The sequence below is a fragment of the Anomaloglossus baeobatrachus genome, unplaced genomic scaffold, assembly GCF_048569485.1.
Source record: "Anomaloglossus baeobatrachus isolate aAnoBae1 unplaced genomic scaffold, aAnoBae1.hap1 Scaffold_2622, whole genome shotgun sequence".
In the NCBI taxonomy this organism is placed as follows: domain Eukaryota; kingdom Metazoa; phylum Chordata; class Amphibia; order Anura; family Aromobatidae; genus Anomaloglossus; species Anomaloglossus baeobatrachus.
The window spans coordinates 163,102-186,800 of NW_027442161.1; the positions used below are offsets into that span (position 1 = coordinate 163,102).

The 23,699-nt window shown below is 40.0% G+C and overlaps 58 non-coding genes across 58 annotated transcripts; all 58 read right to left on the reverse strand.

The window, feature by feature from the left end:
- Positions 1-370: 370 nt before the first annotated feature.
- TRNAG-UCC (transfer RNA glycine (anticodon UCC)) lies at positions 371-442 on the reverse strand. The gene has a single exon. It is a non-coding gene; the product is annotated as a tRNA-Gly (tRNA).
- A 103-nt stretch (positions 443-545) lies between these two features.
- Positions 546-617, reverse strand: TRNAG-CCC (transfer RNA glycine (anticodon CCC)). Its single transcript has one exon. It is a non-coding gene; the product is annotated as a tRNA-Gly (tRNA).
- Positions 618-886: 269 nt separating this feature from the next.
- TRNAG-UCC (transfer RNA glycine (anticodon UCC)) lies at positions 887-958 on the reverse strand. Its single transcript has one exon. It is a non-coding gene; the product is annotated as a tRNA-Gly (tRNA).
- Positions 959-1,392: 434 nt separating this feature from the next.
- Positions 1,393-1,464, reverse strand: TRNAG-UCC (transfer RNA glycine (anticodon UCC)). Its single transcript has one exon. It is a non-coding gene; the product is annotated as a tRNA-Gly (tRNA).
- A 434-nt stretch (positions 1,465-1,898) lies between these two features.
- On the reverse strand, positions 1,899-1,970 carry TRNAG-UCC (transfer RNA glycine (anticodon UCC)). Its single transcript has one exon. It is a non-coding gene; the product is annotated as a tRNA-Gly (tRNA).
- A 434-nt stretch (positions 1,971-2,404) lies between these two features.
- TRNAG-UCC (transfer RNA glycine (anticodon UCC)) lies at positions 2,405-2,476 on the reverse strand. The gene has a single exon. It is a non-coding gene; the product is annotated as a tRNA-Gly (tRNA).
- Positions 2,477-2,910: 434 nt separating this feature from the next.
- TRNAG-UCC (transfer RNA glycine (anticodon UCC)) lies at positions 2,911-2,982 on the reverse strand. The gene has a single exon. It is a non-coding gene; the product is annotated as a tRNA-Gly (tRNA).
- Positions 2,983-3,416: 434 nt separating this feature from the next.
- TRNAG-UCC (transfer RNA glycine (anticodon UCC)) lies at positions 3,417-3,488 on the reverse strand. Its single transcript has one exon. It is a non-coding gene; the product is annotated as a tRNA-Gly (tRNA).
- Positions 3,489-3,591: 103 nt separating this feature from the next.
- TRNAG-CCC (transfer RNA glycine (anticodon CCC)) lies at positions 3,592-3,663 on the reverse strand. Its single transcript has one exon. It is a non-coding gene; the product is annotated as a tRNA-Gly (tRNA).
- A 269-nt stretch (positions 3,664-3,932) lies between these two features.
- TRNAG-UCC (transfer RNA glycine (anticodon UCC)) lies at positions 3,933-4,004 on the reverse strand. Its single transcript has one exon. It is a non-coding gene; the product is annotated as a tRNA-Gly (tRNA).
- Positions 4,005-4,438: 434 nt separating this feature from the next.
- On the reverse strand, positions 4,439-4,510 carry TRNAG-UCC (transfer RNA glycine (anticodon UCC)). The gene has a single exon. It is a non-coding gene; the product is annotated as a tRNA-Gly (tRNA).
- A 434-nt stretch (positions 4,511-4,944) lies between these two features.
- Positions 4,945-5,016, reverse strand: TRNAG-UCC (transfer RNA glycine (anticodon UCC)). Its single transcript has one exon. It is a non-coding gene; the product is annotated as a tRNA-Gly (tRNA).
- Positions 5,017-5,450: 434 nt separating this feature from the next.
- On the reverse strand, positions 5,451-5,522 carry TRNAG-UCC (transfer RNA glycine (anticodon UCC)). The gene has a single exon. It is a non-coding gene; the product is annotated as a tRNA-Gly (tRNA).
- Positions 5,523-5,625: 103 nt separating this feature from the next.
- TRNAG-CCC (transfer RNA glycine (anticodon CCC)) lies at positions 5,626-5,697 on the reverse strand. Its single transcript has one exon. It is a non-coding gene; the product is annotated as a tRNA-Gly (tRNA).
- A 444-nt stretch (positions 5,698-6,141) lies between these two features.
- On the reverse strand, positions 6,142-6,213 carry TRNAG-CCC (transfer RNA glycine (anticodon CCC)). The gene has a single exon. It is a non-coding gene; the product is annotated as a tRNA-Gly (tRNA).
- Positions 6,214-6,657: 444 nt separating this feature from the next.
- On the reverse strand, positions 6,658-6,729 carry TRNAG-CCC (transfer RNA glycine (anticodon CCC)). The gene has a single exon. It is a non-coding gene; the product is annotated as a tRNA-Gly (tRNA).
- A 444-nt stretch (positions 6,730-7,173) lies between these two features.
- TRNAG-CCC (transfer RNA glycine (anticodon CCC)) lies at positions 7,174-7,245 on the reverse strand. The gene has a single exon. It is a non-coding gene; the product is annotated as a tRNA-Gly (tRNA).
- A 444-nt stretch (positions 7,246-7,689) lies between these two features.
- TRNAG-CCC (transfer RNA glycine (anticodon CCC)) lies at positions 7,690-7,761 on the reverse strand. The gene has a single exon. It is a non-coding gene; the product is annotated as a tRNA-Gly (tRNA).
- A 444-nt stretch (positions 7,762-8,205) lies between these two features.
- On the reverse strand, positions 8,206-8,277 carry TRNAG-CCC (transfer RNA glycine (anticodon CCC)). Its single transcript has one exon. It is a non-coding gene; the product is annotated as a tRNA-Gly (tRNA).
- A 269-nt stretch (positions 8,278-8,546) lies between these two features.
- Positions 8,547-8,618, reverse strand: TRNAG-UCC (transfer RNA glycine (anticodon UCC)). Its single transcript has one exon. It is a non-coding gene; the product is annotated as a tRNA-Gly (tRNA).
- A 278-nt stretch (positions 8,619-8,896) lies between these two features.
- On the reverse strand, positions 8,897-8,968 carry TRNAG-CCC (transfer RNA glycine (anticodon CCC)). Its single transcript has one exon. It is a non-coding gene; the product is annotated as a tRNA-Gly (tRNA).
- A 269-nt stretch (positions 8,969-9,237) lies between these two features.
- On the reverse strand, positions 9,238-9,309 carry TRNAG-UCC (transfer RNA glycine (anticodon UCC)). Its single transcript has one exon. It is a non-coding gene; the product is annotated as a tRNA-Gly (tRNA).
- A 103-nt stretch (positions 9,310-9,412) lies between these two features.
- Positions 9,413-9,484, reverse strand: TRNAG-CCC (transfer RNA glycine (anticodon CCC)). Its single transcript has one exon. It is a non-coding gene; the product is annotated as a tRNA-Gly (tRNA).
- Positions 9,485-9,753: 269 nt separating this feature from the next.
- TRNAG-UCC (transfer RNA glycine (anticodon UCC)) lies at positions 9,754-9,825 on the reverse strand. The gene has a single exon. It is a non-coding gene; the product is annotated as a tRNA-Gly (tRNA).
- Positions 9,826-10,241: 416 nt separating this feature from the next.
- TRNAG-UCC (transfer RNA glycine (anticodon UCC)) lies at positions 10,242-10,313 on the reverse strand. The gene has a single exon. It is a non-coding gene; the product is annotated as a tRNA-Gly (tRNA).
- Positions 10,314-10,416: 103 nt separating this feature from the next.
- Positions 10,417-10,488, reverse strand: TRNAG-CCC (transfer RNA glycine (anticodon CCC)). The gene has a single exon. It is a non-coding gene; the product is annotated as a tRNA-Gly (tRNA).
- A 269-nt stretch (positions 10,489-10,757) lies between these two features.
- TRNAG-UCC (transfer RNA glycine (anticodon UCC)) lies at positions 10,758-10,829 on the reverse strand. Its single transcript has one exon. It is a non-coding gene; the product is annotated as a tRNA-Gly (tRNA).
- Positions 10,830-11,263: 434 nt separating this feature from the next.
- On the reverse strand, positions 11,264-11,335 carry TRNAG-UCC (transfer RNA glycine (anticodon UCC)). The gene has a single exon. It is a non-coding gene; the product is annotated as a tRNA-Gly (tRNA).
- A 434-nt stretch (positions 11,336-11,769) lies between these two features.
- On the reverse strand, positions 11,770-11,841 carry TRNAG-UCC (transfer RNA glycine (anticodon UCC)). The gene has a single exon. It is a non-coding gene; the product is annotated as a tRNA-Gly (tRNA).
- Positions 11,842-12,275: 434 nt separating this feature from the next.
- TRNAG-UCC (transfer RNA glycine (anticodon UCC)) lies at positions 12,276-12,347 on the reverse strand. Its single transcript has one exon. It is a non-coding gene; the product is annotated as a tRNA-Gly (tRNA).
- Positions 12,348-12,450: 103 nt separating this feature from the next.
- Positions 12,451-12,522, reverse strand: TRNAG-CCC (transfer RNA glycine (anticodon CCC)). Its single transcript has one exon. It is a non-coding gene; the product is annotated as a tRNA-Gly (tRNA).
- A 444-nt stretch (positions 12,523-12,966) lies between these two features.
- TRNAG-CCC (transfer RNA glycine (anticodon CCC)) lies at positions 12,967-13,038 on the reverse strand. Its single transcript has one exon. It is a non-coding gene; the product is annotated as a tRNA-Gly (tRNA).
- Positions 13,039-13,482: 444 nt separating this feature from the next.
- Positions 13,483-13,554, reverse strand: TRNAG-CCC (transfer RNA glycine (anticodon CCC)). Its single transcript has one exon. It is a non-coding gene; the product is annotated as a tRNA-Gly (tRNA).
- A 444-nt stretch (positions 13,555-13,998) lies between these two features.
- On the reverse strand, positions 13,999-14,070 carry TRNAG-CCC (transfer RNA glycine (anticodon CCC)). Its single transcript has one exon. It is a non-coding gene; the product is annotated as a tRNA-Gly (tRNA).
- A 444-nt stretch (positions 14,071-14,514) lies between these two features.
- On the reverse strand, positions 14,515-14,586 carry TRNAG-CCC (transfer RNA glycine (anticodon CCC)). Its single transcript has one exon. It is a non-coding gene; the product is annotated as a tRNA-Gly (tRNA).
- Positions 14,587-15,030: 444 nt separating this feature from the next.
- TRNAG-CCC (transfer RNA glycine (anticodon CCC)) lies at positions 15,031-15,102 on the reverse strand. The gene has a single exon. It is a non-coding gene; the product is annotated as a tRNA-Gly (tRNA).
- A 619-nt stretch (positions 15,103-15,721) lies between these two features.
- On the reverse strand, positions 15,722-15,793 carry TRNAG-CCC (transfer RNA glycine (anticodon CCC)). Its single transcript has one exon. It is a non-coding gene; the product is annotated as a tRNA-Gly (tRNA).
- A 269-nt stretch (positions 15,794-16,062) lies between these two features.
- On the reverse strand, positions 16,063-16,134 carry TRNAG-UCC (transfer RNA glycine (anticodon UCC)). Its single transcript has one exon. It is a non-coding gene; the product is annotated as a tRNA-Gly (tRNA).
- Positions 16,135-16,237: 103 nt separating this feature from the next.
- Positions 16,238-16,309, reverse strand: TRNAG-CCC (transfer RNA glycine (anticodon CCC)). The gene has a single exon. It is a non-coding gene; the product is annotated as a tRNA-Gly (tRNA).
- A 269-nt stretch (positions 16,310-16,578) lies between these two features.
- Positions 16,579-16,650, reverse strand: TRNAG-UCC (transfer RNA glycine (anticodon UCC)). The gene has a single exon. It is a non-coding gene; the product is annotated as a tRNA-Gly (tRNA).
- A 103-nt stretch (positions 16,651-16,753) lies between these two features.
- Positions 16,754-16,825, reverse strand: TRNAG-CCC (transfer RNA glycine (anticodon CCC)). Its single transcript has one exon. It is a non-coding gene; the product is annotated as a tRNA-Gly (tRNA).
- Positions 16,826-17,269: 444 nt separating this feature from the next.
- Positions 17,270-17,341, reverse strand: TRNAG-CCC (transfer RNA glycine (anticodon CCC)). Its single transcript has one exon. It is a non-coding gene; the product is annotated as a tRNA-Gly (tRNA).
- Positions 17,342-17,610: 269 nt separating this feature from the next.
- TRNAG-UCC (transfer RNA glycine (anticodon UCC)) lies at positions 17,611-17,682 on the reverse strand. Its single transcript has one exon. It is a non-coding gene; the product is annotated as a tRNA-Gly (tRNA).
- A 103-nt stretch (positions 17,683-17,785) lies between these two features.
- TRNAG-CCC (transfer RNA glycine (anticodon CCC)) lies at positions 17,786-17,857 on the reverse strand. The gene has a single exon. It is a non-coding gene; the product is annotated as a tRNA-Gly (tRNA).
- Positions 17,858-18,301: 444 nt separating this feature from the next.
- Positions 18,302-18,373, reverse strand: TRNAG-CCC (transfer RNA glycine (anticodon CCC)). The gene has a single exon. It is a non-coding gene; the product is annotated as a tRNA-Gly (tRNA).
- Positions 18,374-18,642: 269 nt separating this feature from the next.
- Positions 18,643-18,714, reverse strand: TRNAG-UCC (transfer RNA glycine (anticodon UCC)). Its single transcript has one exon. It is a non-coding gene; the product is annotated as a tRNA-Gly (tRNA).
- Positions 18,715-18,817: 103 nt separating this feature from the next.
- On the reverse strand, positions 18,818-18,889 carry TRNAG-CCC (transfer RNA glycine (anticodon CCC)). Its single transcript has one exon. It is a non-coding gene; the product is annotated as a tRNA-Gly (tRNA).
- A 444-nt stretch (positions 18,890-19,333) lies between these two features.
- On the reverse strand, positions 19,334-19,405 carry TRNAG-CCC (transfer RNA glycine (anticodon CCC)). Its single transcript has one exon. It is a non-coding gene; the product is annotated as a tRNA-Gly (tRNA).
- Positions 19,406-19,849: 444 nt separating this feature from the next.
- On the reverse strand, positions 19,850-19,921 carry TRNAG-CCC (transfer RNA glycine (anticodon CCC)). The gene has a single exon. It is a non-coding gene; the product is annotated as a tRNA-Gly (tRNA).
- A 444-nt stretch (positions 19,922-20,365) lies between these two features.
- On the reverse strand, positions 20,366-20,437 carry TRNAG-CCC (transfer RNA glycine (anticodon CCC)). Its single transcript has one exon. It is a non-coding gene; the product is annotated as a tRNA-Gly (tRNA).
- A 444-nt stretch (positions 20,438-20,881) lies between these two features.
- On the reverse strand, positions 20,882-20,953 carry TRNAG-CCC (transfer RNA glycine (anticodon CCC)). The gene has a single exon. It is a non-coding gene; the product is annotated as a tRNA-Gly (tRNA).
- Positions 20,954-21,397: 444 nt separating this feature from the next.
- On the reverse strand, positions 21,398-21,469 carry TRNAG-CCC (transfer RNA glycine (anticodon CCC)). The gene has a single exon. It is a non-coding gene; the product is annotated as a tRNA-Gly (tRNA).
- A 269-nt stretch (positions 21,470-21,738) lies between these two features.
- Positions 21,739-21,810, reverse strand: TRNAG-UCC (transfer RNA glycine (anticodon UCC)). The gene has a single exon. It is a non-coding gene; the product is annotated as a tRNA-Gly (tRNA).
- Positions 21,811-22,088: 278 nt separating this feature from the next.
- Positions 22,089-22,160, reverse strand: TRNAG-CCC (transfer RNA glycine (anticodon CCC)). The gene has a single exon. It is a non-coding gene; the product is annotated as a tRNA-Gly (tRNA).
- Positions 22,161-22,429: 269 nt separating this feature from the next.
- On the reverse strand, positions 22,430-22,501 carry TRNAG-UCC (transfer RNA glycine (anticodon UCC)). Its single transcript has one exon. It is a non-coding gene; the product is annotated as a tRNA-Gly (tRNA).
- A 103-nt stretch (positions 22,502-22,604) lies between these two features.
- On the reverse strand, positions 22,605-22,676 carry TRNAG-CCC (transfer RNA glycine (anticodon CCC)). The gene has a single exon. It is a non-coding gene; the product is annotated as a tRNA-Gly (tRNA).
- A 269-nt stretch (positions 22,677-22,945) lies between these two features.
- Positions 22,946-23,017, reverse strand: TRNAG-UCC (transfer RNA glycine (anticodon UCC)). The gene has a single exon. It is a non-coding gene; the product is annotated as a tRNA-Gly (tRNA).
- A 103-nt stretch (positions 23,018-23,120) lies between these two features.
- TRNAG-CCC (transfer RNA glycine (anticodon CCC)) lies at positions 23,121-23,192 on the reverse strand. Its single transcript has one exon. It is a non-coding gene; the product is annotated as a tRNA-Gly (tRNA).
- Between the last annotated feature and the right edge of the window lie 507 nt (positions 23,193-23,699).

A 23,699-nucleotide genomic window follows, 5' to 3' on the forward strand; every position in this document is an offset into this window, starting at 1 on the left:
AAAAAGTAACATGTTGCAAAAAAAGAAACCTATATGGCCTGCATTTGAACCCGGGTCAATTGCTTGGGAAGCAACTATTCTCGCCACTATACCACCAATGCCTACCCCCTCACTGAAAATGTGTGCTTTTGCTCATCAACTGTGCTAATGTGTTACAAAAACAGCACCCTGGCATTTTTCTTATAATGCGCAGTAACCCTACTAAGCTTTTATCAACAACTGTAACGCGGCATATAGTTAAGGTAAGACAGATGAAAAGAAGCAGAGAAACTTTCTCTTCATTATTGTTATTTTAATTTTCAGTATTGCTAAATTGTGTGAAGAACAAACGAAAACCATGAGCCTTAAACAGAATAAAAGCATCACCAAATGCGTTGGCCGGGAATCGAACCCGGGTCAACTGCTTGGAAGGCAGCTATGCTCACCACTACACCACCAACGCTTGAACATGCACACGGTTTTTTACGTTTTCTGCCTCAGCACCATATTTTTTCATTCTTTTTAGTAAAAAGTAACATGTTGCAAAAAAAGAAACCTATATCGCCTGCATTGGCCGGGAATCGAACCCGGGTCAATTGCTAGGGAAGCAACTATTCTCGCCACTATACCACCAATGCCTACCCCCACACTGAAAATGTGTGCTTTTGCTCATCAACTGTGCTAATGTGTTACAAAAACAGCACCCTGGCATTTTTCTTATAATGCGCAGTAACCCTACTAAGCTTTTATCAACAACTGTAACGCGGCATATAGTTAAGGTAAGACAGTTGAAAAGAAGCAGAGAAACTTTCTCTTCATTATTGTTATTTTAATGTTCAGTATTGCTAAATTGTGTGAAGAACAAATGAAAACCATGAGCCTTAAACAGAATAAAAGCATCACCAAATGCGTTGGCCGGGAATCGAACCCGGGTCAACTGCTTGGAAGGCAGCTATGCTCACCACTATACCACCAACGCTTGAACACGCACACGGTTTTTTACGTTTTCTGCCTCAGTACCATATTTTTTCATTCTTTTTAGTAAAAAGTAACATGTTGCAAAAAAAGAAACCTATATGCCCTGCATTCGAACCCGGGTCAATTGCTTGGGAAGCAACTATTCTCGCCACTATACCACCAATGCCTACCCCCACACTGAAAATGTGTGCTTTTGCTCATCAACTGTGCTAATGTGTTACAAAAAAAGCACCCTGGCATTTTTCTTATAATGCGCAGTAACCCTACTAAGCTTTTATCAACAACTGTAACGCGGCATATAGTTAAGGTAAGACAGTTGAAAAGAAGCAGAGAAACTTTCTCTTCATTATTGTTATTTTAATTTTCAGTATTGCTAAATTGTGTGAAGAACAAACGAAAACCATGAGCCTTAAACAGAAAAAAAGCATCACCAAATGCGTTGGCCGGGAATCGAACCCGGGTCAACTGCTTGGAAGGCAGCTATGCTCACCACTATACCACCAACGCTTGAACATGCCCTCGGTTTTTTACGTTTTCTGCCTCAGTACCATATTTTTTCATTCTTTTTAGTAAAAAGTAACATGTTGCAAATAAAGAAACCTATATGGCCTGCATTTGAACCCGGGTCAATTGCTTGGGAAGCAACTATTCTCGCCACTATACCACCAATGCCTACCCCCTCACTGAAAATGTGTGCTTTTGCTCATCAACTGTGCTAATGTGTTACAAAAACAGCACCCTGGCATTTTTCTTATAATGCGCAGTAACCCTACTAAGCTTTTATCAACAACTGTAACGCGGCATATAGTTAAGGTAAGACAGATGAAAAGAAGCAGAGAAACTTTCTCTTCATTATTGTTATTTTAATTTTCAGTATTGCTAAATTGTGTGAAGAACAAACGAAAACCATGAGCCTTAAACAGAATAAAAGCGTCACCAAATGCGTTGGCCGGGAATCGAACCCGGGTCAACTGCTTGGAAGGCAGCTATGCTCACCACTACACCACCAACGCTTGAACATGCACACGGTTTTTTACGTTTTCTGCCTCAGCACCATATTTTTTCATTCTTTTTAGTAAAAAGTAACATGTTGCAAAAAAAGAAACCTATATCGCCTGGAATCGAACCCGGGTCAATTGCTAGGGAAGCAACTATTCTCGCCACTATACCACCAATGCCTACCCCCACACTGAAAATGTGTGCTTTTGCTCATCAACTGTGCTAATGTGTTACAAAAACAGCACTCTGGCATTTTTCTTATAATGCGCAGTAACCCTACTAAGCTTTTATCAACAACTGTAACGCGGCATATAGTTAAGGTAAGACAGTTGAAAAGAAGCAGAGAAACTTTCTCTTCATTATTGTTATTTTAATGTTCAGTATTGCTAAATTGTGTGAAGAACAAATGAAAACCATGAGCCTTAAACAGAATACAAGCATCACCAAATGCGTTGGCCGGGAATCGAACCCGGGTCAACTGCTTGGAAGGCAGCTATGCTCACCACTATACCACCAACGCTTGAACACGCACACGGTTTTTTACGTTTTCTGCCTCAGTACCATATTTTTTCATTCTTTTTAGTAAAAAGTAACATGTTGCAAAAAAAGAAACCTATATGCCCTGCATTCGAACCCGGGTCAATTGCTTGGGAAGCAACTATTCTCGCCACTATACCACCAATGCCTACCCCCACACTGAAAATGTGTGCTTTTGCTCATCAACTGTGCTAATGTGTTACAAAAAAAGCACCCTGGCATTTTTCTTATAATGCGCAGTAACCCTACTAAGCTTTTATCAACAACTGTAACGCGGCATATAGTTAAGGTAAGACAGTTGAAAAGAAGCAGAGAAACTTTCTCTTCATTATTGTTATTTTAATTTTCAGTATTGCTAAATTGTGTGAAGAACAAACGAAAACCATGAGCCTTAAACAGAATAAAAGCATCACCAAATGCGTTGGCCGGGAATCGAACCCGGGTCAACTGCTTGGAAGGCAGCTATGCTCACCACTATACCACCAACGCTTGAACATGCACACGGTTTTTTACGTTTTCTGCCTCAGTACCATATTTTTTCATTCTTTTTAGTAAAAAGTAACATGTTGCAAAAAAAGAAACCTATATGGCCTGCATTTGAACCCGGGTCAATTGCTTGGGAAGCAACTATTCTCGCCACTATACCACCAATGCCTACCCCCACACTGAAAATGTGTGCTTTTGCTCATCAACTGTGCTAATGTGTTACAAAAACAGCACCCTGGCATTTTTCTTATAATGCGCAGTAACCCTACTAAGCTTTTATCAACAACTGTAACGCGGCATATAGTTAAGGTAAGACAGATGAAAAGAAGCAGAGAAACTTTCTCTTCATTATTGTTATTTTAATTTTCAGTATTGTTAAATTGTGTGAAGAACAAACGAAAACCATGAGCCTTAAACAGAATAAAAGCATCACCAAATGCGTTGGCCGGGAATCGAACCCGGGTCAACTGCTTGGAAGGCAGCTATGCTCACCACTACACCACCAACGCTTGAACATGCACACGGTTTTTTACGTTTTCTGCCTCAGCACCATATTTTTTCATTCTTTTTAGTAAAAAGTAACATGTTGCAAAAAAAGAAACCTATATCGCCTGCATTGGCCGGGAATCGAACCCGGGTCAATTGCTAGGGAAGCAACTATTCTCGCCACTATACCACCAATGCCTACCCCCACACTGAAAATGTGTGCTTTTGCTCATCAACTGTGCTAATGTGTTACAAAAACAGCACCCTGGCATTTTTCTTATAATGCGCAGTAACCCTACTAAGCTTTTATCAACAACTGTAACGCGGCATATAGTTAAGGTAAGACAGTTGAAAAGAAGCAGAGAAACTTTCTCTTCATTATTGTTATTTTAATGTTCAGTATTGCTAAATTGTGTGAAGAACAAATGAAAACCATGAGCCTTAAACAGAATAAAAGCATCACCAAATGCGTTGGCCGGGAATCGAACCCGGGTCAACTGCTTGGAAGGCAGCTATGCTCACCACTATACCACCAACGCTTGAACACGCACACGGTTTTTTACGTTTTCTGCCTCAGTACCATATTTTTTCATTCTTTTTAGTAAAAAGTAACATGTTGCAAAAAAAGAAACCTATATGCCCTGCATTCGAACCCGGGTCAATTGCTTGGGAAGCAACTATTCTCGCCACTATACCACCAATGCCTACCCCCACACTGAAAATGTGTGCTTTTGCTCATCAACTGTGCTAATGTGTTACAAAAAAAGCACCCTGGCATTTTTCTTATAATGCGCAGTAACCCTACTAAGCTTTTATCAACAACTGTAACGCGGCATATAGTTAAGGTAAGACAGTTGAAAAGAAGCAGAGAAACTTTCTCTTCATTATTGTTATTTTAATTTTCAGTATTGCTAAATTGTGTGAAGAACAAACGAAAACCATGAGCCTTAAACAGAAAAAAAGCATCACCAAATGCGTTGGCCGGGAATCGAACCCGGGTCAACTGCTTGGAAGGCAGCTATGCTCACCACTATACCACCAACGCTTGAACATGCACACGGTTTTTTACGTTTTCTGCCTCAGTACCATATTTTTTCATTCTTTTTAGTAAAAAGTAACATGTTGCAAATAAAGAAACCTATATGGCCTGCATTTGAACCCGGGTCAATTGCTTGGGAAGCAACTATTCTCGCCACTATACCACCAATGCCTACCCCCTCACTGAAAATGTGTGCTTTTGCTCATCAACTGTGCTAATGTGTTACAAAAACAGCACCCTGGCATTTTTCTTATAATGCGCAGTAACCCTACTAAGCTTTTATCAACAACTGTAACGCGGCATATAGTTAAGGTAAGACAGATGAAAAGAAGCAGAGAAACTTTCTCTTCATTATTGTTATTTTAATTTTCAGTATTGCTAAATTGTGTGAAGAACAAACGAAAACCATGAGCCTTAAACAGAATAAAAGCATCACCAAATGCGTTGGCCGGGAATCGAACCCGGGTCAACTGCTTGGAAGGCAGCTATGCTCACCACTATACCACCAACGCTTGAACATGCACACGGTTTTTTACGTTTTCTGCCTCAGTACCATATTTTTTCATTCTTTTTAGTAAAAAGTAACATGTTGCAAATAAAGAAACCTATATGGCCTGCATTTGAACCCGGGTCAATTGCTTGGGAAGCAACTATTCTCGCCACTATACCACCAATGCCTACCCCCTCACTGAAAATGTGTGCTTTTGCTCATCAACTGTGCTAATGTGTTACAAAAACAGCACCCTGGCATTTTTCTTATAATGCGCAGTAACCCTACTAAGCTTTTATCAACAACTGTAACGCGGCATATAGTTAAGGTAAGACAGATGAAAAGAAGCAGAGAAACTTTCTCTTCATTATTGTTATTTTAATTTTCAGTATTGCTAAATTGTGTGAAGAACAAACGAAAACCATGAGCCTTAAACAGAATAAAAGCATCACCAAATGCGTTGGCCGGGAATCGAACCCGGGTCAACTGCTTGGAAGGCAGCTATGCTAACCACTATACCACCAACGCTTGAACACGCACACGGTTTTTTACGTTTTATGCCTCAGCACCATATTTTTTCATTCTTTTTAGTAAAAAGTAACATGTTGCAAAAAAAGAAACCTATATCGCCTGCATTGGCCGGGAATCGAACTCGGGTCAATTGCTTGGGAAGCAACTATTCTCGCCACTATACCACCAATGCCTACCCCCACACTGAAAATGTGTGCTTTTGCTCATAAACTGTGCTAATGTGTTACAAAAACAGCACCCTGGCATTTTTCTTATAATGCGCAGTAACCCTACTAAGCTTTTATCAACAACTGTAACGCGGCATATAGTTAAGGTAAGACAGTTGAATAGAAGCAGAGAAACTTTCTCTTCATTATTGTTATTTTAATTTTCAGTATTGCTAAATTGTGTGAAGAACAAACGAAAACCATGAGCCTTAAACAGAATAAAAGCATCACCAAATGCGTTGACCGGGAATCGAACCCGGGTCAACTGCTTGGAATGCAGCTATGCTCACCACTATACCACCAACGCTTGTAAACCCACAGGGAATTTTACGTTTTCTGCCTCAACACCATATTTGTTTATTCTTTTTAGTAAAAAGTAACATGTTGCAAAAAAAGAAACCTATATGGCCTGCATTGGCCGGGAATCAAACCCGGGTCAATTGCTTGGGAAGCAACTATTCTTGCCACTATACCACCAATGCCTACCCCCACACTGAAAATGTGTGCTTTTGCTCATAAACTGTGCTAATGTGTTACAAAAAAAGCACCCTGGCATTTTTCTTATAATGCGCAGTAACCCTACTAAGCTTTTATCAACAACTGTAACGCGGCATATAGTTAAGGTAAGACAGTTGAATAGAAGCAGAGAAACTTTCTCTTCATTATTGTTATTTTAATTTTCAGTATTGCTAAATTGTGTGAAGAACAAACGAAAACCATGAGCCTTAAACAGAATAAAAGCATCACCAAATGCGTTGGCCGGGAATCGAACCCGGATCAACTGCTTGGAAGGCAGCTATGCTCACCACTATACCACCAACGCTTGAACACGCACACGTTTTTTTACGTTTTATGCCTCAGCACCATATTTTTTCATTCTTTTTAGTAAAAAGTAACATGTTGCAAAAAAAGAAACCTATATCGCCTGCATTGGCCGGGAATCGAACCCGGGTCAATTGCTTGGGAAGCAACTATTCTCGCCACTATACCACCAATGCCTACCCCCACACTGAAAATGTGTGCTTTTGCTCATCAACTGTGCTAATGTGTTACAAAAACAGCACCCTGGCATTTTTCTTATAATGCGCAGTAACCCTACTAAGCTTTTATCAACAACTGTAACGCGGCATATAGTTAAGGTAAGACAGTTGAATAGAAGCAGAGAAACTTTCTCTTCATTATTGTTATTTTAATTTTCAGTATTGCTAAATTGTGTGAAGAACAAACGAAAACCATGAGCCTTAAACAGAATAAAAGCATCACCAAATGCGTTGGCCGGGAATCGAACCCGGGTCAACTGCTTGGAATGCAGCTATGCTCACCACTATACCACCAACGCTTGTAAACCCACAGGGAATTTTACGTTTTCTGCCTCAACACCATATTTGTTTATTCTTTTTAGTAAAAAGTAACATGTTGCAAAAAAAGAAACCTATATGGCCTGCATTGGCCGGGAATCAAACCCGGGTCAATTGCTTGGGAAGCAACTATTCTTGCCACTATACCACCAATGCCTACCCCCACACTGAAAATGTGTGCTTTTGCTCATAAACTGTGCTAATGTGTTACAAAAACAGCACCCTGGCATTTTTCTTATAATGCGCAGTAACCCTACTAAGCTTTTATCAACAACTGTAACGCGGCATATAGTTAAGGTAAGACAGTTGAATAGAAGCAGAGAAACTTTCTCTTCATTATTGTTATTTTAATTTTCAGTATTGCTAAATTGTGTGAAGAACAAACGAAAACCATGAGCCTTAAACAGAATAAAAGCATCACCAAATGCGTTGGCCGGGAATCGAACCCGGGTCAACTGCTTGGAAAGCAGCTATGCTCACCACTATACCACCAACGCTTGAACACGCACACGGTTTTTTACGTTTTATGCCTCAGCACCATATTTTTTCATTCTTTTTAGTAAAAAGTAACATGTTGCAAAAAAAGAAACCTATATGGCCTGCATTGGCCGGGAATCAAACCCGGGTCAATTGCTTGGGAAGCAACTATTCTTGCCACTATACCACCAATGCCTACCCCCACACTGAAAATGTGTGCTTTTGCTCATAAACTGTGCTAATGTGTTACAAAAACAGCACCCTGGCATTTTTCTTATAATGCGCAGTAACCCTACTAAGCTTTTATCAACAACTGTAACGCGGCATATAGTTAAGGTAAGACAGTTGAAAAGAAGCAGAGAAACTTTCTCTTCATTATTGTTATTTTAATTTTCAGTATTGCTAAATTGTGTGAAGAACAAACGAAAACCATGAGCCTTAAACAGAATAAAAGCATCACCAAATGCGTTGGCCGGGAATCGAACCCGGGTCAACTGCTTGGAATGCAGCTATGCTCACCACTATACCACCAACGCTTGTAAACCCACAGGGAATTTTACGTTTTCTGCCTCAACACCATATTTGTTTATTCTTTTTAGTAAAAAGTAACATGTTGCAAAAAAAGAAACCTATATGGCCTGCATTGGCCGGGAATCAAACCCGGGTCAATTGCTTGGGAAGCAACTATTCTTGCCACTATACCACCAATGCCTACCCCCACACTGAAAATGTGTGCTTTTGCTCATAAACTGTGCTAATGTGTTACAAAAACAGCACCCTGGCATTTTTCTTATAATGCGCAGTAACCCTACTAAGCTTTTATCAACAACTGTAACGCGGCATATAGTTAAGGTAAGACAGTTGAATAGAAGCAGAGAAACTTTCTCTTCATTATTGTTATTTTAATTTTCAGTATTGCTAAATTGTGTGAAGAACAAACGAAAACCATGAGCCTTAAACAGAATAAAAGCATCACCAAATGCATTGGCCGGGAATCGAACCCGGGTCAACTGCTTGGAAGGCAGCTATGCTCACCACTATACCACCAACGCTTGAACACGCACACGGTTTTTTACGTTTTATGCCTCAGCACCATATTTTTTCATTCTTTTTAGTAAAAAGTAACATGTTGCAAAAAAAGAAACCTATATGGCCTGCATTGGCCGGGAATCGAACCCGAGTCAACTGCTTGGAATGCAGCTATGCTCACCACTATACCACCAACGCTTGTAAACCCACAGGGAATTTTACGTTTTCTGCCTCAACACCATATTTGTTTATTCTTTTTAGTAAAAAGTAACATGTTGCAAAAAAAGAAACCTATATGGCCTGCATTGGCCGGGAATCAAACCCGGGTCAATTGCTTGGGAAGCAACTATTCTTGCCACTATACCACCAATGCCTACCCCCACACTGAAAATGTGTGCTTTTGCTCATACACTGTGCTAATGTGTTACAAAAACAGCACCCTGGCATTTTTCTTATAATGCGCAGTAACCCTACTAAGCTTTTATCAACAACTGTAACGCGGCATATAGTTAAGGTAAGACAGTTGAATAGAAGCAGAGAAACTTTCTCTTCATTATTGTTATTTTAATTTTCAGTATTGCTAAATTGTGTGAAGAACAAACGAAAACCATGAGCCTTAAACAGAATAAAAGCATCACCAAATGCGTTGGCCGGGAATCGAACCCGGGTCAACTGCTTGGAAGGCAGCTATGCTCACCACTATACCACCAACGCTTGAACACGCACATGGTTTTTTACGTTTTATGCCTCAGCACCATATTTTTTCATTCTTTTTAGTAAAAAGTAACATGTTGCAAAAAAAGAAACCTATATGGCCTGCATTGGCCGGGAATCAAACCCGGGTCAATTGCTTGGGAAGCAACTATTCTTGCCACTATACCACCAATGCCTACCCCCACACTGAAAATGTGTGCTTTTGCTCATAAACTGTGCTAATGTGTTACAAAAACAGCACCCTGGCATTTTTCTTATAAAGCGCAGTAACCCTACTAAGCTTTTATCAACAACTGTAACGCGGCATATAGTTAAGGTAAGACAGTTGAAAAGAAGCAGAGAAACTTTCTCTTCATTATTGTTATTTTAATTTTCAGTATTGCTAAATTGTGTGAAGAACAAACGAAAACCATGAGCCTTAAACAGAATAAAAGCATCACCAAATGCGTTGGCCGGGAATCGAACCCGGGTCAACTGCTTGGAAGGCAGCTATGCTCACCACTATACCACCAACGCTTGAACACGCACATGGTTTTTTACGTTTTATGCCTCAGCACCATATTTTTTCATTCTTTTTAGTAAAAAGTAACATGTTGCAAAAAAAGAATTGACCCGGGTCAATTGCTTGGGAAGCAACTATTCTCGCCACTATACCACCAATGCCTACCCCCACACTGAAAATGTGTGCTTTTGCTCATCAACTGTGCTAATGTGTTACAAAAACAGCACCCTGGCATTTTTCTTATAATGCGCAGTAACCCTACTAAGCTTTTATCAACAACTGTAACGCGGCATATAGTTAAGGTAAGACAGATGAAAAGAAGCAGAGAAACTTTCTCTTCATTATTGTTATTTTAATTTTCAGTATTGTTAAATTGTGTGAAGAACAAACGAAAACCATGAGCCTTAAACAGAATAAAAGCATCACCAAATGCGTTGGCCGGGAATCGAACCCGGGTCAACTGCTTGGAAGGCAGCTATGCTCACCACTACACCACCAACGCTTGAACATGCACACGGTTTTTTACGTTTTCTGCCTCAGCACCATATTTTTTCATTCTTTTTAGTAAAAAGTAACATGTTGCAAAAAAAGAAACCTATATCGCCTGCATTGGCCGGGAATCGAACCCGGGTCAATTGCTAGGGAAGCAACTATTCTCGCCACTATACCACCAATGCCTACCCCCACACTGAAAATGTGTGCTTTTGCTCATCAACTGTGCTAATGTGTTACAAAAACAGCACCCTGGCATTTTTCTTATAATGCGCAGTAACCCTACTAAGCTTTTATCAACAACTGTAACGCGGCATATAGTTAAGGTAAGACAGTTGAAAAGAAGCAGAGAAACTTTCTCTTCATTATTGTTATTTTAATGTTCAGTATTGCTAAATTGTGTGAAGAACAAATGAAAACCATGAGCCTTAAACAGAATAAAAGCATCACCAAATGCGTTGGCCGGGAATCGAACCCGGGTCAACTGCTTGGAAGGCAGCTATGCTCACCACTATACCACCAACGCTTGAACACGCACACGGTTTTTTACGTTTTCTGCCTCAGTACCATATTTTTTCATTCTTTTTAGTAAAAAGTAACATGTTGCAAAAAAAGAAACCTATATGCCCTGCATTCGAACCCGGGTCAATTGCTTGGGAAGCAACTATTCTCGCCACTATACCACCAATGCCTACCCCCACACTGAAAATGTGTGCTTTTGCTCATCAACTGTGCTAATGTGTTACAAAAAAAGCACCCTGGCATTTTTCTTATAATGCGCAGTAACCCTACTAAGCTTTTATCAACAACTGTAACGCGGCATATAGTTAAGGTAAGACAGTTGAAAAGAAGCAGAGAAACTTTCTCTTCATTATTGTTATTTTAATTTTCAGTATTGCTAAATTGTGTGAAGAACAAACGAAAACCATGAGCCTTAAACAGAAAAAAAGCATCACCAAATGCGTTGGCCGGGAATCGAACCCGGGTCAACTGCTTGGAAGGCAGCTATGCTCACCACTATACCACCAACGCTTGAACATGCACACGGTTTTTTACGTTTTCTGCCTCAGTACCATATTTTTTCATTCTTTTTAGTAAAAAGTAACATGTTGCAAATAAAGAAACCTATATGGCCTGCATTTGAACCCGGGTCAATTGCTTGGGAAGCAACTATTCTCGCCACTATACCACCAATGCCTACCCCCTCACTGAAAATGTGTGCTTTTGCTCATCAACTGTGCTAATGTGTTACAAAAACAGCACCCTGGCATTTTTCTTATAATGCGCAGTAACCCTACTAAGCTTTTATCAACAACTGTAACGCGGCATATAGTTAAGGTAAGACAGATGAAAAGAAGCAGAGAAACTTTCTCTTCATTATTGTTATTTTAATTTTCAGTATTGCTAAATTGTGTGAAGAACAAACGAAAACCATGAGCCTTAAACAGAATAAAAGCATCACCAAATGCGTTGGCCGGGAATCGAACCCGGGTCAACTGCTTGGAAGGCAGCTATGCTCACCACTATACCACCAACGCTTGAACATGCACACGGTTTTTTACGTTTTCTGCCTCAGTACCATATTTTTTCATTCTTTTTAGTAAAAAGTAACATGTTGCAAATAAAGAAACCTATATGGCCTGCATTTGAACCCGGGTCAATTGCTTGGGAAGCAACTATTCTCGCCACTATACCACCAATGCCTACCCCCTCACTGAAAATGTGTGCTTTTGCTCATCAACTGTGCTAATGTGTTACAAAAACAGCACCCTGGCATTTTTCTTATAATGCGCAGTAACCCTACTAAGCTTTTATCAACAACTGTAACGCGGCATATAGTTAAGGTAAGACAGATGAAAAGAAGCAGAGAAACTTTCTCTTCATTATTGTTATTTTAATTTTCAGTATTGCTAAATTGTGTGAAGAACAAACGAAAACCATGAGCCTTAAACAGAATAAAAGCATCACCAAATGCGTTGGCCGGGAATCGAACCCGGGTCAACTGCTTGGAAGGCAGCTATGCTAACCACTATACCACCAACGCTTGAACACGCACACGGTTTTTTACGTTTTATGCCTCAGCACCATATTTTTTCATTCTTTTTAGTAAAAAGTAACATGTTGCAAAAAAAGAAACCTATATCGCCTGCATTGGCCGGGAATCGAACTCGGGTCAATTGCTTGGGAAGCAACTATTCTCGCCACTATACCACCAATGCCTACCCCCACACTGAAAATGTGTGCTTTTGCTCATAAACTGTGCTAATGTGTTACAAAAACAGCACCCTGGCATTTTTCTTATAATGCGCAGTAACCCTACTAAGCTTTTATCAACAACTGTAACGCGGCATATAGTTAAGGTAAGACAGTTGAATAGAAGCAGAGAAACTTTCTCTTCATTATTGTTATTTTAATTTTCAGTATTGCTAAATTGTGTGAAGAACAAACGAAAACCATGAGCCTTAAACAGAATAAAAGCATCACCAAATGCGTTGACCGGGAATCGAACCCGGGTCAACTGCTTGGAATGCAGCTATGCTCACCACTATACCACCAACGCTTGTAAACCCACAGGGAATTTTACGTTTTCTGCCTCAACACCATATTTGTTTATTCTTTTTAGTAAAAAGTAACATGTTGCAAAAAAAGAAACCTATATGGCCTGCATTGGCCGGGAATCAAACCCGGGTCAATTGCTTGGGAAGCAACTATTCTTGCCACTATACCACCAATGCCTACCCCCACACTGAAAATGTGTGCTTTTGCTCATAAACTGTGCTAATGTGTTACAAAAAAAGCACCCTGGCATTTTTCTTATAATGCGCAGTAACCCTACTAAGCTTTTATCAACAACTGTAACGCGGCATATAGTTAAGGTAAGACAGTTGAATAGAAGCAGAGAAACTTTCTCTTCATTATTGTTATTTTAATTTTCAGTATTGCTAAATTGTGTGAAGAACAAACGAAAACCATGAGCCTTAAACAGAATAAAAGCATCACCAAATGCGTTGGCCGGGAATCGAACCCGGATCAACTGCTTGGAAGGCAGCTATGCTCACCACTATACCACCAACGCTTGAACACGCACACGTTTTTTTACGTTTTATGCCTCAGCACCATATTTTTTCATTCTTTTTAGTAAAAAGTAACATGTTGCAAAAAAAGAAACCTATATCGCCTGCATTGGCCGGGAATCGAACCCGGGTCAATTGCTTGGGAAGCAACTATTCTCGCCACTATACCACCAATGCCTACCCCCACACTGAAAATGTGTGCTTTTGCTCATCAACTGTGCTAATGTGTTACAAAAACAGCACCCTGGCATTTTTCTTATAATGCGCAGTAACCCTACTAAGCTTTTATCAACAACTGTAACGCGGCATATAGTTAAGGTAAGACAGTTGAATAGAAGCAGAGAAACTTTCTCTTCATTATTGTTATTTTAATTTTCAGTATTGCTAAATTGTGTGAAGAACAAACGAAAACCATGAGCCTTAAACAGAATAAAAGCATCACCAAATGCGTTGGCCGGGAATCGAACCCGGGTCAACTGCTTGGAATGCAGCTATGCTCACCACTATACCACCAACGCTTGTAAACCCACAGGGAATTTTACGTTTTCTGCCTCAACACCATATTTGTTTATTCTTTTTAGTAAAAAGTAACATGTTGCAAAAAAAGAAACCTATATGGCCTGCATTGGCCGGGAATCAAACCCGGGTCAATTGCTTGGGAAGCAACTATTCTTGCCACTATACCACCAATGCCTACCCCCACACTGAAAATGTGTGCTTTTGCTCATAAACTGTGCTAATGTGTTACAAAAACAGCACCCTGGCATTTTTCTTATAATGCGCAGTAACCCTACTAAGCTTTTATCAACAACTGTAACGCGGCATATAGTTAAGGTAAGACAGTTGAATAGAAGCAGAGAAACTTTCTCTTCATTATTGTTATTTTAATTTTCAGTATTGCTAAATTGTGTGAAGAACAAACGAAAACCATGAGCCTTAAACAGAATAAAAGCATCACCAAATGCGTTGGCCGGGAATCGAACCCGGGTCAACTGCTTGGAAAGCAGCTATGCTCACCACTATACCACCAACGCTTGAACACGCACACGGTTTTTTACGTTTTATGCCTCAGCACCATATTTTTTCATTCTTTTTAGTAAAAAGTAACATGTTGCAAAAAAAGAAACCTATATGGCCTGCATTGGCCGGGAATCAAACCCGGGTCAATTGCTTGGGAAGCAACTATTCTTGCCACTATACCACCAATGCCTACCCCCACACTGAAAATGTGTGCTTTTGCTCATAAACTGTGCTAATGTGTTACAAAAACAGCACCCTGGCATTTTTCTTATAATGCGCAGTAACCCTACTAAGCTTTTATCAACAACTGTAACGCGGCATATAGTTAAGGTAAGACAGTTGAAAAGAAGCAGAGAAACTTTCTCTTCATTATTGTTATTTTAATTTTCAGTATTGCTAAATTGTGTGAAGAACAAACGAAAACCATGAGCCTTAAACAGAATAAAAGCATCACCAAATGCGTTGGCCGGGAATCGAACCCGGGTCAACTGCTTGGAATGCAGCTATGCTCACCACTATACCACCAACGCTTGTAAACCCACAGGGAATTTTACGTTTTCTGCCTCAACACCATATTTGTTTATTCTTTTTAGTAAAAAGTAACATGTTGCAAAAAAAGAAACCTATATGGCCTGCATTGGCCGGGAATCAAACCCGGGTCAATTGCTTGGGAAGCAACTATTCTTGCCACTATACCACCAATGCCTACCCCCACACTGAAAATGTGTGCTTTTGCTCATAAACTGTGCTAATGTGTTACAAAAACAGCACCCTGGCATTTTTCTTATAATGCGCAGTAACCCTACTAAGCTTTTATCAACAACTGTAACGCGGCATATAGTTAAGGTAAGACAGTTGAATAGAAGCAGAGAAACTTTCTCTTCATTATTGTTATTTTAATTTTCAGTATTGCTAAATTGTGTGAAGAACAAACGAAAACCATGAGCCTTAAACAGAATAAAAGCATCACCAAATGCATTGGCCGGGAATCGAACCCGGGTCAACTGCTTGGAAGCCAGCTATGCTCACCACTATACCACCAACGCTTGAACACGCACACGGTTTTTTACGTTTTATGCCTCAGCACCATATTTTTTCATTCTTTTTAGTAAAAAGTAACATGTTGCAAAAAAAGAAACCTATATGGCCTGCATTGGCCGGGAATCGAACCCGAGTCAACTGCTTGGAATGCAGCTATGCTCACCACTATACCACCAACGCTTGTAAACCCACAGGGAATTTTACGTTTTCTGCCTCAACACCATATTTGTTTATTCTTTTTAGTAAAAAGTAACATGTTGCAAAAAAAGAAACCTATATGGCCTGCATTGGCCGGGAATCAAACCCGGGTCAATTGCTTGGGAAGCAACTATTCTTGCCACTATACCACCAATGCCTACCCCCACACTGAAAATGTGTGCTTTTGCTCATACACTGTGCTAATGTGTTACAAAAACAGCACCCTGGCATTTTTCTTATAATGCGCAGTAACCCTACTAAGCTTTTATCAACAACTGTAACGCGGCATATAGTTAAGGTAAGACAGTTGAATAGAAGCAGAGAAACTTTCTCTTCATTATTGTTATTTTAATTTTCAGTATTGCTAAATTGTGTGAAGAACAAACGAAAACCATGAGCCTTAAACAGAATAAAAGCATCACCAAATGCGTTGGCCGGGAATCGAACCCGGGTCAACTGCTTGGAAGGCAGCTATGCTCACCACTATACCACCAACGCTTGAACACGCACATGGTTTTTTACGTTTTATGCCTCAGCACCATATTTTTTCATTCTTTTTAGTAAAAAGTAACATGTTGCAAAAAAAGAAACCTATATGGCCTGCATTGGCCGGGAATCAAACCCGGGTCAATTGCTTGGGAAGCAACTATTCTTGCCACTATACCACCAATGCCTACCCCCACACTGAAAATGTGTGCTTTTGCTCATAAACTGTGCTAATGTGTTACAAAAACAGCACCCTGGCATTTTTCTTATAAAGCGCAGTAACCCTACTAAGCTTTTATCAACAACTGTAACGCGGCATATAGTTAAGGTAAGACAGTTGAAAAGAAGCAGAGAAACTTTCTCTTCATTATTGTTATTTTAATTTTCAGTATTGCTAAATTGTGTGAAGAACAAACGAAAACCATGAGCCTTAAACAGAATAAAAGCATCACCAAATGCGTTGGCCGGGAATCGAACCCGGGTCAACTGCTTGGAAGGCAGCTATGCTCACCACTATACCACCAACGCTTGAACACGCACATGGTTTTTTACGTTTTATGCCTCAGCACCATATTTTTTCATTCTTTTTAGTAAAAAGTAACATGTTGCAAAAAAAGAAACCTATATCGCCTGCATTGGCCGGGAATCGAACCCGGGTCAATTGCTTGGGAAGCAACTATTCTCGCCACTATACCACCAATGCCTACCCCCACACTGAAAATGTGTGCTTTTGCTCATAAACTGTGCTAATGTGTTATAAAAACAGCACCCTGGCATTTTTCTTATAATGCGCAGTAACCCTACTAAGCTTTTATCAACAACTGTAACGCGGCATATAGTTAAGGTAAGACAGTTGAATAGAAGCAGAGAAACTTTCTCTTCATTATTGTTATTTTAATTTTCAGTATTGCTAAATTGTGTGAAGAACAAACGAAAACCATGAGCCTTAAACAGAATAAAAGCATCACCAAATGCGTTGACCGGGAATCTAACCCGGGTCAACTGCTTGGAATGCAGCTATGCTCACCACTATACCACCAACGCTTGTAAACCCACAGGGAATTTTACGTTTTCTGCCTCAACACCATATTTGTTTATTCTTTTTAGTAAAAAGTAACATGTTGCAAAAAAAGAAACCTATATGGCCTGCATTGGCCGGGAATCAAACCCGGGTCAATTGCTTGGGAAGCAACTATTCTTGCCACTATACCACCAATGCCTACCCCCACACTGAAAATGTGTGCTTTTGCTCATAAACTGTGCTAATGTGTTACAAAAACAGCACCCTGGCATTTTTCTTATAATGCGCAGTAACCCTACTAAGCTTTTATCAACAACTGTAACGCGGCATATAGTTAAGGTAAGACAGTTGAATAGAAGCAGAGAAACTTTCTCTTCATTATTGTTATTTTAATTTTCAGTATTGCTAAATTGTGTGAAGAACAAACGAAAACCATGAGCCTTAAACAGAATAAAAGCATCACCAAATGCGTTGGCCGGGAATCGAACCCGGGTCAACTGCTTGGAAGGCAGCTATGCTCACCACTATACCACCAACGCTTGAACACGCACACGGTTTCTTACGTTTTATGCCTCAGCACCATATTTTTTCATTCTTTTTAGTAAAAAGTAACATGTTGCAAAAAAAGAAACCTATATCGCCTGCATTGGCCGGGAATCGAACCCGGGTCAATTGCTTGGGAAGCAACTATTCTCGCCACTATACCACCAATGCCTACCCCCACACTGAAAATGTGTGCTTTTGCTCATCAACTGTGCTAATGTGTTACAAAAACAGCACCCTGGCATTTTTCTTATAATGCGCAGTAACCCTACTAAGCTTTTATCAACAACTGTAACGCGGCATATAGTTAAGGTAAGACAGTTGAATAGAAGCAGAGAAACTTTCTCTTCATTATTGTTATTTTAATTTTCAGTATTGCTAAATTGTGTGAAGAACAAACGAAAACCATGAGCCTTAAACAGAATAAAAGCATCACCAAATGCGTTGACCGGGAATCTAACCCGGGTCAACTGCTTGGAATGCAGCTATGCTCACCACTATACCACCAACGCTTGTAAACCCACAGGGAATTTTACGTTTTCTGCCTCAACACCATATTTGTTTATTCTTTTTAGTAAAAAGTAACATGTTGCAAAAAAAGAAACCTATATGGCCTGCATTGGCCGGGAATCAAACCCGGGTCAATTGCTTGGGAAGCAACTATTCTTGCCACTATACCACCAATGCCTACCCCCACACTGAAAATGTGTGCTTTTGCTCATAAACTGTGCTAATGTGTTACAAAAACAGCACCCTGGCATTTTTCTTATAATGCGCAGTAACCCTACTAAGCTTTTATCAACAACTGTAACGCGGCATATAGTTAAGGTAAGACGGTTGAATAGAAGCAGAGAAACTTTCTCTTCATTATTGTTATTTTAATTTTCAGTATTGCTAAATTGTGTGAAGAACAAACGAAAACCATGAGCCTTAAACAGAATAAAAGCATCACCAAATGCGTTGGCCGGGAATCGAACCCGGGTCAACTGCTTGGAAGGCAGCTATGCTAACCACTATACCACCAACGCTTGAACACGCACACGGTTTTTTACGTTTTATGCCTCAGCACCATATTTTTTCATTCTTTTTAGTAAAAAGTAACATGTTGCAAAAAAAGAAACCTATATCGCCTGCATTGGCCGGGAATCGAACTCGGGTCAATTGCTTGGGAAGCAACTATTCTCGCCACTATACCACCAATGCCTACCCCCACACTGAAAATGTGTGCTTTTGCTCATAAACTGTGCTAATGTGTTACAAAAACAGCACCCTGGCATTTTTCTTATAATGCGCAGTAACCCTACTAAGCTTTTATCAACAACTGTAACGCGGCATATAGTTAAGGTAAGACAGTTGAATAGAAGCAGAGAAACTTTCTCTTCATTATTGTTATTTTAATTTTCAGTATTGCTAAATTGTGTGAAGAACAAACGAAAACCATGAGCCTTAAACAGAATAAAAGCATCACCAAATGCGTTGACCGGGAATCGAACCCGGGTCAACTGCTTGGAATGCAGCTATGCTCACCACTATACCACCAACGCTTGTAAACCCACAGGGAATTTTACGTTTTCTGCCTCAACACCATATTTGTTTATTCTTTTTAGTAAAAAGTAACATGTTGCAAAAAAAGAAACCTATATGGCCTGCATTGGCCGGGAATCAAACCCGGGTCAATTGCTTGGGAAGCAACTATTCTTGCCACTATACCACCAATGCCTACCCCCACACTGAAAATGTGTGCTTTTGCTCATAAACTGTGCTAATGTGTTACAAAAAAAGCACCCTGGCATTTTTCTTATAATGCGCAGTAACCCTACTAAGCTTTTATCAACAACTGTAACGCGGCATATAGTTAAGGTAAGACAGTTGAATAGAAGCAGAGAAACTTTCTCTTCATTATTGTTATTTTAATTTTCAGTATTGCTAAATTGTGTGAAGAACAAACGAAAACCATGAGCCTTAAACAGAATAAAAGCATCACCAAATGCGTTGGCCGGGAATCGAACCCGGATCAACTGCTTGGAAGGCAGCTATGCTCACCACTATACCACCAACGCTTGAACACGCACACGTTTTTTTACGTTTTATGCCTCAGCACCATATTTTTTCATTCTTTTTAGTAAAAAGTAACATGTTGCAAAAAAAGAAACCTATATCGCCTGCATTGGCCGGGAATCGAACCCGGGTCAATTGCTTGGGAAGCAACTATTCTCGCCACTATACCACCAATGCCTACCCCCACACTGAAAATGTGTGCTTTTGCTCATCAACTGTGCTAATGTGTTACAAAAACAGCACCCTGGCATTTTTCTTATAATGCGCAGTAACCCTACTAAGCTTTTATCAACAACTGTAACGCGGCATATAGTTAAGGTAAGACAGTTGAATAGAAGCAGAGAAACTTTCTCTTCATTATTGTTATTTTAATTTTCAGTATTGCTAAATTGTGTGAAGAACAAACGAAAACCATGAGCCTTAAACAGAATAAAAGCATCACCAAATGCGTTGGCCGGGAATCGAACCCGGGTCAACTGCTTGGAATGCAGCTATGCTCACCACTATACCACCAACGCTTGTAAACCCACAGGGAATTTTACGTTTTCTGCCTCAACACCATATTTGTTTATTCTTTTTAGTAAAAAGTAACATGTTGCAAAAAAAGAAACCTATATGGCCTGCATTGGCCGGGAATCAAACCCGGGTCAATTGCTTGGGAAGCAACTATTCTTGCCACTATACCACCAATGCCTACCCCCACACTGAAAATGTGTGCTTTTGCTCATAAACTGTGCTAATGTGTTACAAAAACAGCACCCTGGCATTTTTCTTATAATGCGCAGTAACCCTACTAAGCTTTTATCAACAACTGTAACGCGGCATATAGTTAAGGTAAGACAGTTGAATAGAAGCAGAGAAACTTTCTCTTCATTATTGTTATTTTAATTTTCAGTATTGCTAAATTGTGTGAAGAACAAACGAAAACCATGAGCCTTAAACAGAATAAAAGCATCACCAAATGCGTTGGCCGGGAATCGAACCCGGGTCAACTGCTTGGAAAGCAGCTATGCTCACCACTATACCACCAACGCTTGAACACGCACACGGTTTTTTACGTTTTATGCCTCAGCACCATATTTTTTCATTCTTTTTAGTAAAAAGTAACATGTTGCAAAAAAAGAAACCTATATGGCCTGCATTGGCCGGGAATCAAACCCGGGTCAATTGCTTGGGAAGCAACTATTCTTGCCACTATACCACCAATGCCTACCCCCACACTGAAAATGTGTGCTTTTGCTCATAAACTGTGCTAATGTGTTACAAAAACAGCACCCTGGCATTTTTCTTATAATGCGCAGTAACCCTACTAAGCTTTTATCAACAACTGTAACGCGGCATATAGTTAAGGTAAGACAGTTGAAAAGAAGCAGAGAAACTTTCTCTTCATTATTGTTATTTTAATTTTCAGTATTGCTAAATTGTGTGAAGAACAAACGAAAACCATGAGCCTTAAACAGAATAAAAGCATCACCAAATGCGTTGGCCGGGAATCGAACCCGGGTCAACTGCTTGGAATGCAGCTATGCTCACCACTATACCACCAACGCTTGTAAACCCACAGGGAATTTTACGTTTTCTGCCTCAACACCATATTTGTTTATTCTTTTTAGTAAAAAGTAACATGTTGCAAAAAAAGAAACCTATATGGCCTGCATTGGCCGGGAATCAAACCCGGGTCAATTGCTTGGGAAGCAACTATTCTTGCCACTATACCACCAATGCCTACCCCCACACTGAAAATGTGTGCTTTTGCTCATAAACTGTGCTAATGTGTTACAAAAACAGCACCCTGGCATTTTTCTTATAATGCGCAGTAACCCTACTAAGCTTTTATCAACAACTGTAACGCGGCATATAGTTAAGGTAAGACAGTTGAATAGAAGCAGAGAAACTTTCTCTTCATTATTGTTATTTTAATTTTCAGTATTGCTAAATTGTGTGAAGAACAAACGAAAACCATGAGCCTTAAACAGAATAAAAGCATCACCAAATGCATTGGCCGGGAATCGAACCCGGGTCAACTGCTTGGAAGGCAGCTATGCTCACCACTATACCACCAACGCTTGAACACGCACACGGTTTTTTACGTTTTATGCCTCAGCACCATATTTTTTCATTCTTTTTAGTAAAAAGTAACATGTTGCAAAAAAAGAAACCTATATGGCCTGCATTGGCCGGGAATCGAACCCGGGTCAACTGCTTGGAATGCAGCTATGCTCACCACTATACCACCAACGCTTGTAAACCCACAGGGAATTTTACGTTTTCTGCCTCAACACCATATTTGTTTATTCTTTTTAGTAAAAAGTAACATGTTGCAAAAAAAGAAACCTATATGGCCTGCATTGGCCGGGAATCAAACCCGGGTCAATTGCTTGGGAAGCAACTATTCTTGCCACTATACCACCAATGCCTACCCCCACACTGAAAATGTGTGCTTTTGCTCATACACTGTGCTAATGTGTTACAAAAACAGCACCCTGGCATTTTTCTTATAATGCGCAGTAACCCTACTAAGCTTTTATCAACAACTGTAACGCGGCATATAGTTAAGGTAAGACAGTTGAATAGAAGCAGAGAAACTTTCTCTTCATTATTGTTATTTTAATTTTCAGTATTGCTAAATTGTGTGAAGAACAAACGAAAACCATGAGCCTTAAACAGAATAAAAGCATCACCAAATGCGTTGGCCGGGAATCGAACCCGGGTCAACTGCTTGGAAGGCAGCTATGCTCACCACTATACCACCAACGCTTGAACACGCACATGGTTTTTTACGTTTTATGCCTCAGCACCATATTTTTTCATTCTTTTTAGTAAAAAGTAACATGTTGCAAAAAAAGAAACCTATATGGCCTGCATTGGCCGGGAATCAAACCCGGGTCAATTGCTTGGGAAGCAACTATTCTTGCCACTATACCACCAATGCCTACCCCCACACTGAAAATGTGTGCTTTTGCTCATAAACTGTGCTAATGTGTTACAAAAACAGCACCCTGGCATTTTTCTTATAATGCGCAGTAACCCTACTAAGCTTTTATCAACAACTGTAACGCGGCATATAGTTAAGGTAAGACAGTTGAAAAGAAGCAGAGAAACTTTCTCTTCATTATTGTTATTTTAATTTTCAGTATTGCTAAATTGTGTGAAGAACAAACGAAAACCATGAGCCTTAAACAGAATAAAAGCATCACCAAATGCGTTGGCCGGGAATCGAACCCGGGTCAACTGCTTGGAAGGCAGCTATGCTCACCACTATACCACCAACGCTTGAACACGCACATGGTTTTTTACGTTTTATGCCTCAGCACCATATTTTTTCATTCTTTTTAGTAAAAAGTAACATGTTGCAAAAAAAGAAACCTATATCGCCTGCATTGGCCGGGAATCGAACCCGGGTCAATTGCTTGGGAAGCAACTATTCTCGCCACTATACCACCAATGCCTACCCCCACACTGAAAATGTGTGCTTTTGCTCATAAACTGTGCTAATGTGTTATAAAAACAGCACCCTGGCATTTTTCTTATAATGCGCAGTAACCCTACTAAGCTTTTATCAACAACTGTAACGCGGCATATAGTTAAGGTAAGACAGTTGAATAGAAGCAGAGAAACTTTCTCTTCATTATTGTTATTTTAATTTTCAGTATTGCTAAATTGTGTGAAGAACAAACGAAAACCATGAGCCTTAAACAGAATAAAAGCATCACCAAATGCGTTGACCGGGAATCTAACCCGGGTCAACTGCTTGGAATGCAGCTATGCTCACCACTATACCACCAACGCTTGTAAACCCACAGGGAATTTTACGTTTTCTGCCTCAACACCATATTTGTTTATTCTTTTTAGTAAAAAGTAACATGTTGCAAAAAAAGAAACCTATATGGCCTGCATTGGCCGGGAATCAAACCCGGGTCAATTGCTTGGGAAGCAACTATTCTTGCCACTATAC